Here is a 13,947-nt window from a genome sequence, read left to right as displayed (position 1 = left end):
GAGGAAGACGCGCTTCCACATCACGTCAGGGCACCCCACCTTGCTTGGATCCCTCTGATGCTCACTTGAAGTCATCTCTAGCCCATCCCCTCCACCCACCACACATGCACACTGACCCTGATCTGGTCTGAGAAAAGTCTGCCCTGTCCTTGCCCCATGTAGCAACCCCGGACCTCACAGTGCTGAGGCGCTAGGGCCTCCTTTTACTCCAGAGCAGGCATACCTTGGCCTGGAGGAGGCTGCCCCTGGATTCCCAGGCAGAAGGAAGGGCTGTGTCACCATGGGAAGGGCTGTGCGCAGTTGCACGTAATTCATCCCAAGCGCAAGTCCAAAGCGTCCCCTCCGATTCCCAAAGGTCTCCTAAACTCCAGATAGGACTCAAATCACAGTGTTCAAAAAAAGATTTATTTATTTATTTGAAAGGCAGAGTGACAGAGAGAGAGAGAGAGAGAGAGAGATCTTTCATTCACTGGTTTAGTCTCCAAATGGATGCAACAGCAAAGCTAGGCCAGGCCGAAGTCAGGAGCCAGGAACTCCACTGGGAATCCCACATGGTGGCAGGGGCCTAAGTACTTGGGCCATCGTCCACTGCCTTCCCAGGCACATTAGCAAGAATCTTGATCAGAGGCAGAGCAGCTGGGACTCGAACAGGCACTCCTAGGGGATGCCAGCGATGCAGGTGGCAGCTTAACACACCACCACAATGACAGCCCCTGAAGCCATAGTGTTAAGTTGTCTGCCTCTTAAAGGGTTTTCTAATTCACCTTGGAAGGTTTGCGAGTGGGTTGGACCTTGGGGAAATGGTGGCTTCCCTGTCCCTGAAAGCCTGGGGCTGGGCATAGGCTGCCCTCTCTCTAAGTGGCTGAGGGACAGGGAAGAAGACAAGATGTGAGAGGACAAGTGAGGCAGGTAAGCAACCCAGTCGTGCTGGGTGGGGTCGCATCCCCCCAAAACTTATGTATTCTCAGAACCTCAGGATGTGAACTCATTAGACAATACTGTCTGGTACCCAAAGGGGGACTGACTGACTCCTGGATCCCCATATGTACCAAAATCAGCAGGTGCTCAAGCCCCTTAGATAAAAGGCATAGTATTGCACTTATCCCACACACATCCTCCGGTCTAGTTGAAATCATCCCGCACTGGCTTCTGATACCTAATCAGTGTACATGTTGTGTACACAGTTGTTAACACTGCATTGTTCAGAGAATAAGGACAAGGACAGAAGTGTGTCCACGTTCAGAACAGTCGCCAGCTTTGGTCAAATACTGTGGGGTCACAGGCAATGTGATCAAGTTTAAGGTGGGCTTGCGCTGGGAGCAGATGGATGATAAACCCGATACAGCTGGGGTCCTCATACGAGGAGAACAAAGAGGGCCATGTGGTGAGAGGGCAGGGATGGGAGGTTTGCATCCACAAGCAAAGGAAGCACGGGATTGCAGGCAATCCCAGGGACAAGGACAAGGCCCGGAACAGCCTCTCGCTCAGGACCTCCAGAAGCCACAACCCTACAGACACCCGGACTTCAATTCCAGAGCCCTGGGAGAAGGCATCTCTGACGTTTGAAGTACCCCGGTGTGTCGGAATTGTTACTGCAGCCTTAGTCAACGAATCCACCAGGGCAGGGCCAAAAAGCCGAGCCCCTAGCTCTCAGCCACTGCAAGGGCCAGGCCTCTTGGGGTCAAAGAGTGCCCAGCGCCCTGTGACCCACACTGGCGGAAGGCTGCGCCGGCTCAGATGTTCAGGCAGTTCCTAGCCTGGAGAGAGTTCCCCTCATAAACAGCCAAACCAAACACATGTTCCCCTCCAGGCCCTCACCTGCCACTTGGCAATGAGAGGCCATCAGCCCAGTTTCTGGCTGGCAGCACTGACAGGCGCCCATCTGCTCCGGAAGTGCCTGGCCTGGATAAACAGAGCCAGGTTCTGCCTCCCACGGCCGGCGGAAGCCCTGGGTCTCTGGCCGCAGGTTCCCCCCAGATCACTTCCACCCTAACCTGGCAGCCCCCTGTCGGAACCAGCAACCCTGGGAAATGGGAATAAAGACTTGGGATTCGTAGGTAGCACTCAGCTGCCTTTCCTGGTCCCTTCCTTGAGTCCTGCTGGGGCCTCTGCCCCCTCGTGTCTGCCCCCCTCGTCACTCACGCCCACATTCAGCCATCTGCCACCCTCGACCCCTGGCAGGCACTGAGGCCTGTGACTCAGCGGCCAGCCCAAGCTGCTCCGTGGGTGGCCACTCCGGAACCTCGGTGGGGAGGGAGGTGCTGGGGGGGGGGGTGGCAGCGAGCAGCACGTGCAGACCCCAGGTGGCCTTCCTCCCTTCCTGTAGGCACGGGAGCCTGACAGCACTGCCTTCATCCGGTTCTGAAAGCGGAGGCCCCAGCAGAGGTGCTGCCTCATATATAATAGCCTCATTGAAATGCACCTAATTCGTTCCCTTTTCTCTCCAGGTTCCACCACCTGCTCTCCAGGCCCTGACCCTAGGCCAGACTGGGACCAGTTCAGCTTGCTGTTCCCGTGCCCTCCCCAGCCCCTGGCAGACCTTCGCCGTGGCATCTTCACGTCCCCATGCCCTCGCGTGGATAAAGTCCCTATGGTTCTCCTGCAGACTTTGAGTGAGGGGCTTGACCCCAAGTGCCTCCCCCAGAGGTGCAGGAGAAAAGATGAGACTGCAGGTGTCACCTTGGGGAAGGGAGAGAGTGAGGGCGGAGGATGTCACACACAGCCCCCTCCTCCGCCAGTTGCAGGGCAAGTGGCTCCCACCCCCCGACGGCATCTCAGGGTCCTTTCTGCATCAGCTGCTCTTTGCACCTGTTGCTTTCCCTCAAGGTGGCTTGGCCCCTGGCACTTGGCTCTCAAGGAAAAACCTGCAGCCAGGCCTGTCCCACAACAGGAAGATCAGGATTTTGAAGCCAGGCCCCCGCCCCTGAGGGAAGGAGGAGGATAGGGGCTGAGCTCCCAGCCCTGCTGGGAGCCTGTTTGTGAGGAACTGTGTCCTCTGCTCCCGCTGGGTCACCTTCCAGAAGTCACACCTCCTCCAAGCCTCTCCAGCTGGAGGGGAGATGTAGCTCCACCACCAGCCTCAGAGCTGAAGGGAGTTCATGGGGTGCGGCCTGGTTCACTCCCTTCCCTGACAGCCCAAGGCGGGGTCCCGAGCAGATTGTCCCACGAAGCCAGGCAGTGGGCCCCACTTTTTCCACCCGGGTCTCTCTAACAGAAGCCGTGGCATCCTTTCATTTCTTAGCAGTTGTTTTGCTACTGATAACCACAGGGAAACAGGCCAGGCCTCACAAAAATGCAGAATCCTGGGGAGGTTCAGAGAAACCTTAAAAATGTAGGAGGAGGAGCCCAGATGAGTTTGAATCTCAGCTCTGCAACCATGTGATACCCTGAACCAGATCCTGTGCCTCAGTTTCCCCAATTCTGAGAAGGAAACCAAAAGTAAAACGAAGTCTCTGCCCCAAAGGACTGCTGGCAAGGTTAAATGAGGCAGAGAATTTTCTTTTTAAGATTTATTTATTTGAGAGGCAGAATGAGAGAGTGGGAGAGACAGAGAGAGAGGGAGAGATCTTCTATCCCCAGTTCACTCCCCAGATGGCCACAACAGCCAAGGCTGGGCCAGGCTGAAGCCAGGAGCCAGGAACTCCAACCAGGTCTTCCACACGGGTGGCAGGGGCCCAAGCACTTGAGCCATCTTCTGATGCCTTCCCACGTACATTAGGAGGGAGCTGGATCAGAAGCGGGCTTGCTCAACCCACTGCACCACAATGCAGTGCCCAAGCAAACTGTGCAAACGCACTCTGAGATTGTCTGGTCCATCCCTTTACACATGCAGGTGCAGTCCAGAAACAGTAACCATTAACAACAACCATGGTGAACACCCATTTACACTTCCTGTGTGGACACAGTGAGTGTGAAGTGCCTTACAAACCTCCCTGAAGTCTGTGTTCTTTTACCCAATCTTTCTTTCCACACCCTTTTCCAAGTTCAACTCCTCCAGAGGCACCCCTCCCCCACACTCACCCCTCCCCCCAACAAGCCTCTGGCAATTTCCCAGGTCAATCCTCTCTCCAGGGAGAGTTTCCCAGGAATCTGTGCTACTTCCCAGAGCAGGAAGGTGGGCAGAGAACAGCCCAGCTGGATAACCCGAGGGAATGTTTCTACATAGCTTCTTTAGAAAGAGATTTCCAGAAAAAAAAACAAAAGGTTCCGCCCAGGGGCAGCTCCCTGCATTGCCCATGCCACAGCTGTAGCAGGAGGCCACACAGCAAGAGAGCTGCAGAGTCCATGAACACGGAGCACCTGTGACACGCCACTGTCCCTAGTCGTGTTTGGTGGCTGGTAACACAGTATTATTGACTGCGGAAGTTAGAAACAGGGGAGGTGTGTTTATGCTCATGGATCTGGTCCAAGGTCAAGGGGCCAGAACTGGTGATGGCCTCCCTGCCATACGGTCCCTTGACAGGGCAGGGGATCATGTGCCATGACAGGGGCTGCATGTGTACATGTGTGTCCCCTGATCGCTCTCCCTTTTCAGCTAAAGCCACGAGAACCCACTCAGGGAGACTTCTCCCCCAAGCCTTTCCTAGTCTGAATGAGCTTCCAAAGGCCCCACCTCTAAAATGCACAGTCTGATGAATTATCTACCGTCCTACAACCTCACAATGGAGCTAAAATTTCAACATGAAATTTTAAAATTTTGAAACTCATGCTAACTACAGCAGCCAAGGGCTGCGTTCGTTCACTCCGTGAACACCCCTGGCGCTGACAGCTGCTGCGGGCACTGTCCAGAGTCCTCGGGACAAAGGCTGATCAATTGCAACAAGACCATGTGCTCATGGCAGTGACATCTCTGCTGAGGGATCGGAACCCACACAAGTCAACAAGGCAATTGCTGAGACTGACAAAACTACGCAGAAAATCAGTCTGGGTGGTGTGGGACAGAGTGATGGAGGGACTTAGAGGAGGGGGCATCCACTTAAGAGACCTCTGTGAATGAGGGTACCAGGAGACGCAGCTGTGTGAAGAGGCATCCAGCTAGAGGGGCAGCAAATGCAAAAGCCCTGATGCAGGAATATGTTCTTGCTCTTTAAGGAACAAGCAGGGTGTGGGTATGGCTGCAGCAGAGCGAGGGCAGGAAGAGTTTGCATTTTATTCTAATGGTACTGGGCTAGAAGGGCTTTAAGTGAGAGAGTGACAGTTACGACTTTTTTAAAAAAATATTTTTAAAGGTTTATTTGGGAGGCAGAAGGAGAGACAGAGAGTGAGTGAGTGAGAGATCTTCCATCTGCTGATTCATTCCCAAAATGCCTACAATAGCCAGGGCTGGGCCAGGCTGAAGCCAGGAGCCAGGAACTCTAACTGGGTCTCTCACATGGGTGGCAGTACTTGGACTATCCGCCTGCTGCCTTCCAAGTCCATTAGCAGGAAGCTGGATCAGAAGCAGAGGAGCTACTGTGGGACACAGAAGTCCCAAGAAGCAGTTTAACCTGCAGTGTGGAGCTCTATGACTTATCTATTAAAAAGATCTCAGGTGGCCACGTAAAGAATAGATGGCAAAGAGCAAGCAGTTGTAAGGAAGCCACGGCAGCCTAGATCACCAGGCCAACTGTGGGGACCAGGGAGACCGAAGGAAAAGACCTTGATTTAACGCACATGAAGCAGTTAGCACCGTGCTAATGAGTGGGGGCTCTGAGTTGGAGGTAGTGGGGGCAACATGTGTGGCTGGGTGACTGGTACAGGGCTGGAGCTGTTGCCTTTCCTGGGCCTGAGGCTACAGCAGCCCTGGGAAGGCAGCATGGATGGGCAAACTCCAGGGAGCCCGGGTGTTTCTTCGGTTATAGGCATAGTGTCTTTCCCTTCTTAAAGATCACTGTCAGAACCACTACCCATGAATTGTTCTAGAAATCATAAGCTAAGGGTAATTAAAATAGAAATAGCTTACATCATTTTTTTCTTTTTCAAAATTTTTATTTAAATTGTACATACATATGAGAAAAATGTCAGCGTATGAGAGCACACTGTGGAAAACAACTCTCCCTCCTCCTCTGGCCCCTCCCTGGAAAAAAATTCTGTTTTCTGTTTGTTTTTAATTTTCCTGGAAATATTCTCAGCATGTTCCTCCTCATCACCCACATTCCATATCCTATTTTTAAACATAAGGATAAAGTAGTACATATACTGTTTTGTTTCACACACAAAAAAAACTATTTTTAAGACCATTTTGTATAAGTCCAGGGTCAAAGTCTCATTCTTTTTATTGGTGTAATGGGTTAAGTAGGATTTGTCTCCCCAAACTCATTCAGCTGTTTAAACTCTGATGTTGTAACATTAATGTGCATTGATAAGGGTGGAGATGATCTACTGATGGCATCTGAGAAGCGGGGCTGATGGAAGGTCTTTGGGTCACTGGAGGTGTCCCCTCAATGGTGCTTCTTGCCAGAGGTTTGAGTATTTGAGTTCAAGTTCTGCCTAACGGTTCTCTCCCTCCTTCCTGGCTCATCATGTGAGTGTGCCTCTGCACCTGCTCCAAAGATGGCCCCGTAGGTGACCTCCAACTACGAGCTGAAATAAACCTTTTCTTCCCAAAGAAGTGCCTCTCAGATATTTTAGTTGCAGTAATGAAAAGTGGGCTGATACAAGAGGCTACATAGTTCATTCTTGTATGGCTATTGTCCTCACATAGAAAGATGGGCACTTTGATGCTTCTGGGTTTCAGCTACTATAAACAGTGTTGCAACTAATATCCCATACGTAGGGCATTGGTATTTCCACTGAATAAATTCCTAGGAGTAGAATTTCTGGCTCGAAGAGTAATTTCTCTTTTGATAAATATTGACAAATTGCTCTTTGGGAAAGTTGGGCCGATTCCCTCCCTACCCCCAGTCCCAGCTGACTCTGAGGGCAACTCCGTCACAAGAGCAGGGGCAGAGGGAACAGTCACCTCTGCAGAGACTTGGGCTCTGTCAATCAAGAGGGTGAAGCAGGCAGATGGGTTAGAAGCCAAGAGACAGGGCAACGGCAGGTGTGTAAACCCACTCCAGCAGGACCAGGGCCATGGCACTGTGTCCCCCGCACCCCTGCCAGGGCCAGCCGAGGCCTGGATGTGGGTGTCAACAAACCACAGTGGGGCGATGGGAAATAGGTCACCTGCTAGAGGAGCAGGGAGTTTGGGAGCAGAGATAAGCATGCATGCCAACTTCCAGCCTAAAGCCCTGAGTTTCCTTTCTTTCCACCCTAAATAGGTCGGTAGCTGCAAAGCAGGAAAAGGCTGATCCATTAAAGAAGAGAGAGAGCGAGAGCGAGAGTCCTGTCAATAAACCACAGTAGCCAGAGGAACCCAAGTTTAGCATCACTTGCTCAGCCTGTTCGGGAGCCTCTAATGGACTCCACTTCCGTGAACGCAAAGGTAATGGAATCAGTTTCAGCAAAAACAATGCTCTAAATAAAGAAATGTAATTGGAGCTGCTGACCTTCTTGCGGGCCTTGGACTTGGAAAGAAGTGAGGAATGTGCGCTTTGAGAGGGCGTGTGTGTGTATGTGTGTGTGTGTGTGTGTGTGAGATTATGAACTTCAGGTGTGGCTGAAAACAGACAGTTCTGTCATGTGGCTAGGACTTGGCTACTTAAAAGGCGGGCCTCCCAGGCTTAGGGCACAGGTCTGAGCAGCCACCTGAAAAGTCCTCCCCCACCAACAATGCTCCAAAGTAGGCAGGGTCAGGCGTGTGCTTCCCAGAGCAGAACATAGCACAAGGCTGTGTCCATACAGAGAGGGTTTCCAAGCACTGAGGGCCAGGGTCAAGGAGCCCTGAAGGCTCCCAAGGGTTCCCAGAGTACTGACCCAGAGAGGCGCAGTCTGTGGCCAGCACAGATGACCCAGGGCGCTGTGTTTTCAGCTGTTGTCTTGCTGGATGGAGACGGTCTCTGCTTACTCTCCAACCTGCTCTGTCCTTGGTGCCACCTACCCATCCATCCCACTGCCTCAGTCAGTCAGTCAGCAAACGTTGTCTTTAAGCCCAGTACAAATTCAAGAGACTGTACCAGGCACTAGAAGCAGACACAAAAGCAAAGCACACGTAGTGAGATGTTGGCCAGGGGACTTTTCACAAAGTGGTGAGAGCTAAGTGGCCGTGATGGCTTTAGAAAGCTTAAAAAATTGTTTATTTATTTGAGAGACAGAGCAGTAGAGAGCGAGCCAGCGAGCACTCCCATCTGCTGGTTCGCTCCCCAAACGACTACAACAGTCAGGACTGGACCGGGATGAAGCTGGGAGCTGGGCACTCATTCCAAGTCCTCCCATATGTGGCAGGAACCTAACTACCTGAGCCTTCGCAGGCTGGGGAGTATCAGTGGGAAGCCGGAACCGAGAGAATCAAACCCAGGCACTCCGACACTGGTGCTGGTGCCTTAACCACTAGGTCTAATGCTTGCCCTACTTATAGTTTACTTACTTTTTACTTTTGCTTGAACTAGTTTGAACTTGGAGCCCAAACACCTACAGACATTCATAGGATTCTTGTGTTGAAAAAGTATTGTAACATATAAAATGCCTCTCTTTGTCTGTGTGCATCTGCCTCCCAGATAAAATAAATAAGCAAGTAACTACCTAACTAGTGAATACATATGGCTCATTAATTGAGGTGGGCCTGATATCCAGGACTCTTAAAAACTCAAATAAAGGGGCCAGCACTGTGGTACAGCGGGTTAACGCCCTGGCCTGAAGCGCTGGCCTCCCATATGGGCGCTGGTTTGAGACCTGGTTGCTCCACTTCCCATTCAGCTCTCTGCTATGGCCTGGGAAAGCAGTACAAGATGGCCCAAGTCCTTGGGCCCCTGCACCCATGTGGGAGACCTGGAGGAAGCTCCTGGCTCCTGGCTTCAGATCAGCGCAGCTTGTGCCGTTGTGGCCATCTGAGGAGTGAACCAGCGGATGGAAGTCCCCTCTTTCTCTCTCTCTCTCTCTCTCTGCCTCTCCTCTCTCTGTATAACTCTGACTTTCAAATAAATAAATAAATAAATCTTTAAAAAAAAAAAAAACTCAAATAAGGGGCAGGCACTGTGGCATAGTGAGTAAAGCAGCCGCCTGCAGAGCTGGCATCCCATATGGGCGCTGGTTCCAGTCCAGGCAGGAACTCCTGGGGCTTCTCGGGGCATGGTTTGTGGATTCTCAGCAATAAACAAAGAGATGCTGCGTTAGGGAAAAAAAAAAAAAAAAAGCAGATTCTTAGCCAGCCCCGCCTGGCCTGCTCAGAATCTCGGCAGTGAGTCCTCAAGTCTGTATTTCTCTCCAGATGAATGACTGGTGCCACCTCACACAGCAGTTGGTGGAGGACGAAGCACATCCAGACAGCTGGGCCCAGAGTCCCTGCTCCTTTAACCCAACGGAGTCCCGCATTTATCTCAAGCCCACAGTGTCTGCGCCCCTGGGGGACTCTGTAGCAATTCACCCACTGTGATTTCTCTTTGTGCCCTTCCAACAAGTGAAGCCATCGTCTGTCTGGTGGACTAAGTGGCTTCAGGCAACACGAATGCCTCGCGTGACGGTTCTGGAGGTCAGGGTCCACAGTGGGCGTCACGGGCAGAAAGCAGCATGCCAGCAGGACTGTAGCCCTTCCGGAGGCTGGGGAGGGGAAGCCACTGCCTTCCCTTTGCCAGTGCCTAGGGGATGTCTGCGTCCTTTGACTCCGTCTGCTCAAATCAACAGTGGACTGATCTTTCTACTCTGAGTCCCCCTGATTCTCAGGATTCCCCCTCTTGTTGTTTATACTGGGACCTCCCAGATAATCCAGGAGAGTTTCCTCATCTCCAAATTCCTAATTATATCTGCAAAGTCCCCATTGCAGGTAAGGTCACCTATTCACAAGTGCCACCTGCAAGTGACCATCATTCACCGATGAGAGTGCACCACAGCTCTTGATTTTTCCTCCTACACCCTCATCTTCCTCTGTCTTCCCCACCCCTGTTCTAGACCTCAAACCTGGGGGTCCTTCTTGATTCCTCTTTCCCACGCCTGCCATACTCAGTGCCTCTGAATGTCTTCTCTGACCACCTCTCTCGACTTCTTCTACTGCCCTTGTCCAAGCTGCCATCATCCCTCACCTGAACCATGGCAGTCCACTCCTAACTGGTCCTAAAACCTACCAAGTGCTTCCTGCCTTGGTTGGAATCCAGTCTCATCTCTTCACCATGGTCTACCAGGAAAGCCCCACATCATCTGGCTTTGCCAGCACCTCCCAGTTTGTCTCCTACCTCTCTCTAAATTCCAGCCATGAGTTCTCAAACCTTCTACACTGGCTCTGGCCGCAGGCTCTGGAAGGCTCCTTCTGACTCATACATGGCAGGTGCATGTTGATCACTCCACCATCAGTTCAAAAGATGTGTCCTCAGAAGGCCTCTCTGACCCCCACTACTAAGTACCCTCCTCCCTCATTCAGCATGACCCTCACCAGGAAGCTGGGTCACCAAGAGCCTATTTGTGCCTTGCCTGTTTCCCCTACTAGAAGGAAGCTCCAAGACAGCAGGGAGCTCATTTACCTTGCTACTGAATTCTTAGTCCCTGAGCCAAAGCCAGGCACATAGTAGGTGTTCAATAAATTAAATATAAGTGAATATGATTTAGAGGGGCAGCAAAATGACAGTGCTCTGTTTATGTCCATGGAAGTCTGGAATCTGAATGCTTGCCCCGAGCTCCCCTTGAATTCACTGAGCCTCCTCTGCAGAGTGCTCAGAGGGAGAAGCCGGCCTTGTTGCTCCGGGAGGTCACGGCCCAACAGAGAGGAACACGCCAAAAGAGAGGACAAACTGAGAACTCAGACGCAAGGCCTTCCTGGTAAGCTCCACAGAGCAGGGGTCTCAGAACCCTGGGAGCTCACAGAGGGCTGAGCTCCCTTCTGAAACAGGGAATGTATCGTTTACAGGAGCTGAGAATCTGTAGGCTGGGGAGAAAGGCCCAAGAGAGCTTCATGGCTCCTTCTGAGAGGCAGTCTTAGTTAATGCAAGAATGTTCTGAGGAATACTTGTCCAAGCAGGCTAGGATCCACCTTTGCCCTGAGTCCTTTGCAGTCCAAGTGTTGGGATGCAGGAGGTGTGGGAGGGACAAACAACAGTATGGACCCCAGGGCATCAGGAAGGAGGCAGTGCTGAGCTGCTTAGGAACTTGGGTTTGGGCTCAGACAAGCCTACATCAGAGCCCAGCTCTGCCACTGACTGCTGGGCCTTTAGGCAGGTAAGACATGTAAAGCACTCAACACAGAGCCTGGCACTCAGGGAAGTGCTGAGTATAAGGGAGCTATTATGATTCAAATAGATTGACGGCCTACTGGATCCACTTTGTGTTTCTGAGATTCTGGGGGTTGGAGGGAGCTCCGTGGGATCAGAAAAGAGTTGAAGCTATCCCAGACCATCCGCAAGGCCAGTTTATTTCCAGGTGGGATTCCTGGGAGACTATGAGGCAGAGTGTGGGGTGGTGGTGGGACTTAGAAACCACTGTCTAACAAGCTCCCCAGTGACATTTAGGCCACTCGGGATTGAGAACCTCTGTGTTCAGCACAGCTTTGCTCAGCACAGCCATGCTCAGCAAACTTGACCTCCCGGTTTTGGCCTTACAAGGCTGCAGCGTTGGGATGCCTTTCCCTCAGAAGCACCACATGAGGATGCCTGAACACTGCCTTCACTTTCCTAAGTCGACTCTGGAACAGGCAGTCAGAGAAACACCTGTTTTGCAGATCCTGGGAGCTATGTGAATTACAGATTCCTGGACCGGATCCAGAACTTCTGAATAGAAGTCTGTAAGGATGCGGTCCAAATATCTAGAGTGAAGCTACCGAGAATACTGGCTCACCCTGCCCTCTGCCAGGGGTGCCTTTCTTCCATATTTCATACACACACCCACACGTACCTTTGCCTTCCAAGGCCTGCACACCACCTCTGCTATGCCACTGGCTGCAAAGACTGAGCCAATCATCTTGCCCAGGGCCCATCCCCTCCTGTAGGTGCGCTTATCTCACCATATTGTGGGCTCTATGGTTACATTGTCTCCTTCCAGCACAAATTCCCTTCTGTGTACCCTCGCATTCATTCGTCTCTCTAATCTTAGCTCCCTGCCAGCATTGCACACTCAACAGGTGCTCCCCGGATGTTTCAAGCATCCACTTGGGATTAATCTCCACCCTCACCTGTCATTACATTAGAAATTCCTAGAAGGCAAGGTTTACATCCAAACAGTAGCCTTGCACTATAACCAGCCTTCAGTAAACACTCGGTGAAATGAAACGCTGACTTCCTCTTGTGATGAAGTCTGGACTTCCCATGGTTCTTAGTAATTAAGGAGGGCTGGGCTATTGCATAGTCAAGCTCAGTACTGTCGTTGCGGCTAAGCCAACAACCAATGGCTTCCCACCTGGCCTGCAGTGAAAGCCAAGGTCCTCACCATGCCTATTAGGCTCTTGGTGATCTTCTGCCCTCACCTCCAACCCCCTACCTGTTATCTCTCTGACATCATCTCCTGCAACTCTTCCTCAGTCTAGACTTGGGTTGTTCAACCTTGACACTCTTGATATCTGGGGCAGGACAGTGCTTTTCAGGAGGTACAAGCTGCCCTGCACATCACAGAATGCTGAAGAGCATCCCTGCCCCCTACCCGCCAGATGCTCTCCAGTTTCCACAAGATGTCCCATGTGGGGCAAGGAGAGAGGCAGAATGCTCCAGGTGAGGACCGCTGGCCTACAGCTCTCCATTCCAGCTGCACTGCGCTCCATGCTATTCTGATAGCTGCGCTCCATGCTATTCTGATAGCTCCCGCCTCCAGGTCTTTGTTGTACTTGCTTTTCTTTCCTGGCCTGGATATCTGCAGGGCTCTCTTGCACTTCCTCCAGCTCTATTCAAACGTCATTTGCTCAACAGGACTTCCCCAATCACCCCATTTGAAATTACCACCCCCAACCACCCCTGGAACCCTTCCTTGCTTGCATTGTCTCCTCGGCATTGATCATTCTTCAGCATACCAAAGCCTCATTCACTCTTGATGTCTGTCTGCCCCATTTGACGAGGAGATTTGGCGTTTGATGTGCTGTTTCTACTTAGTTTGGCCCACTGCTGTCTCCTCGGACTCAGAACAAAGACTGACACACAACGGGTGCTCAGTGTTCAAAGGATGAGTGGGACAGCTCTAACAGCGGCTTCCCACCTCAGAAGCTCCTGGGTCAAGGACGAAGACAAACCAGCGTCCCTTCTCCAGCCCATGGTACAAGGTTGGTGGGAGGAAGGCTGGATTCTCTGCTGGGCCATTAAGCTCTTTACCTCCTGCTATACCTGGGTTTTCTTTCATTACCCGTCTTGAGAGAAGAATGGAACATCACATGGGAAGGCTACTCACAAGCAGCCATTCTGCCTTTGTATGTATCATAAGAAAACATGGGTAGCCCATGGTGACAGATGCATACAAATACACATTTATGAATCCATTTCTTTTTACCTACACAGTGGACCTTTTCAGGGCACTTACCGAATGTCAGGCACTGTGCTCAGTATACAGATCCCCACACTGATCACCCCTAGTTACTCTCTGGGCTTGTTTCAATATCGTCATTCCACTTGTGCAGCTGAGCTACTCTTGCATCTGATTCAGAGTCTCACGTCTGAGTGCAAAACCAGGCAAGATGGTCTGACTCCAATAGCCCCCTTATTCCTGACCATCACAATAACTGCCTCTCTCCAAAGATACGCCCCTGGGGCTGGCGCTGAAGTGTAGAGGGTAAAGCTGCCACCTGCAGTGCCAGCATCCTTTATGGGCACCTGTTCGAGTCTCAGCTGCTCCACTTCCAATCCAGCTTTCTGCTGTGGCTTGGGCTCCTGCACCCACGTGGGAGACCCACAAGAAGCTCCTAGCTCCTGGCTTTGGACCAGTCCAGCTCTGGCTGTTGCCGCTATTTGGGCAGTGAACCAGCAGATGGAA

General features: G+C 51.8%; 1 long non-coding RNA gene across 2 annotated transcripts in view; it reads left to right on the top strand.

Moving 5' to 3' along the window:
• Positions 1 to 13,947, top strand: part of LOC133775756 (uncharacterized) — a 149,794-nt gene that overhangs the window by 133,041 nt on the left and 2,806 nt on the right. Inside the window, exons 4-5 of one of the 2 annotated variants that reach the window (XR_009868312.1) lie at positions 7,242 to 7,405; positions 9,287 to 9,322. This is a non-coding gene — a long non-coding RNA (uncharacterized LOC133775756). Of the gene's footprint in view, positions 1 to 7,241; positions 7,406 to 9,286; positions 9,323 to 13,947 lie in introns of those variants that run through there. The other variant, XR_009868311.1, reaches the window with a different exon arrangement.

This window comes from Lepus europaeus, chromosome 17 (assembly GCF_033115175.1).
Source record: "Lepus europaeus isolate LE1 chromosome 17, mLepTim1.pri, whole genome shotgun sequence".
NCBI lineage: Eukaryota > Metazoa > Chordata > Mammalia > Lagomorpha > Leporidae > Lepus > Lepus europaeus.
This window is presented reverse-complemented; position numbering and strand designations above follow the sequence as displayed.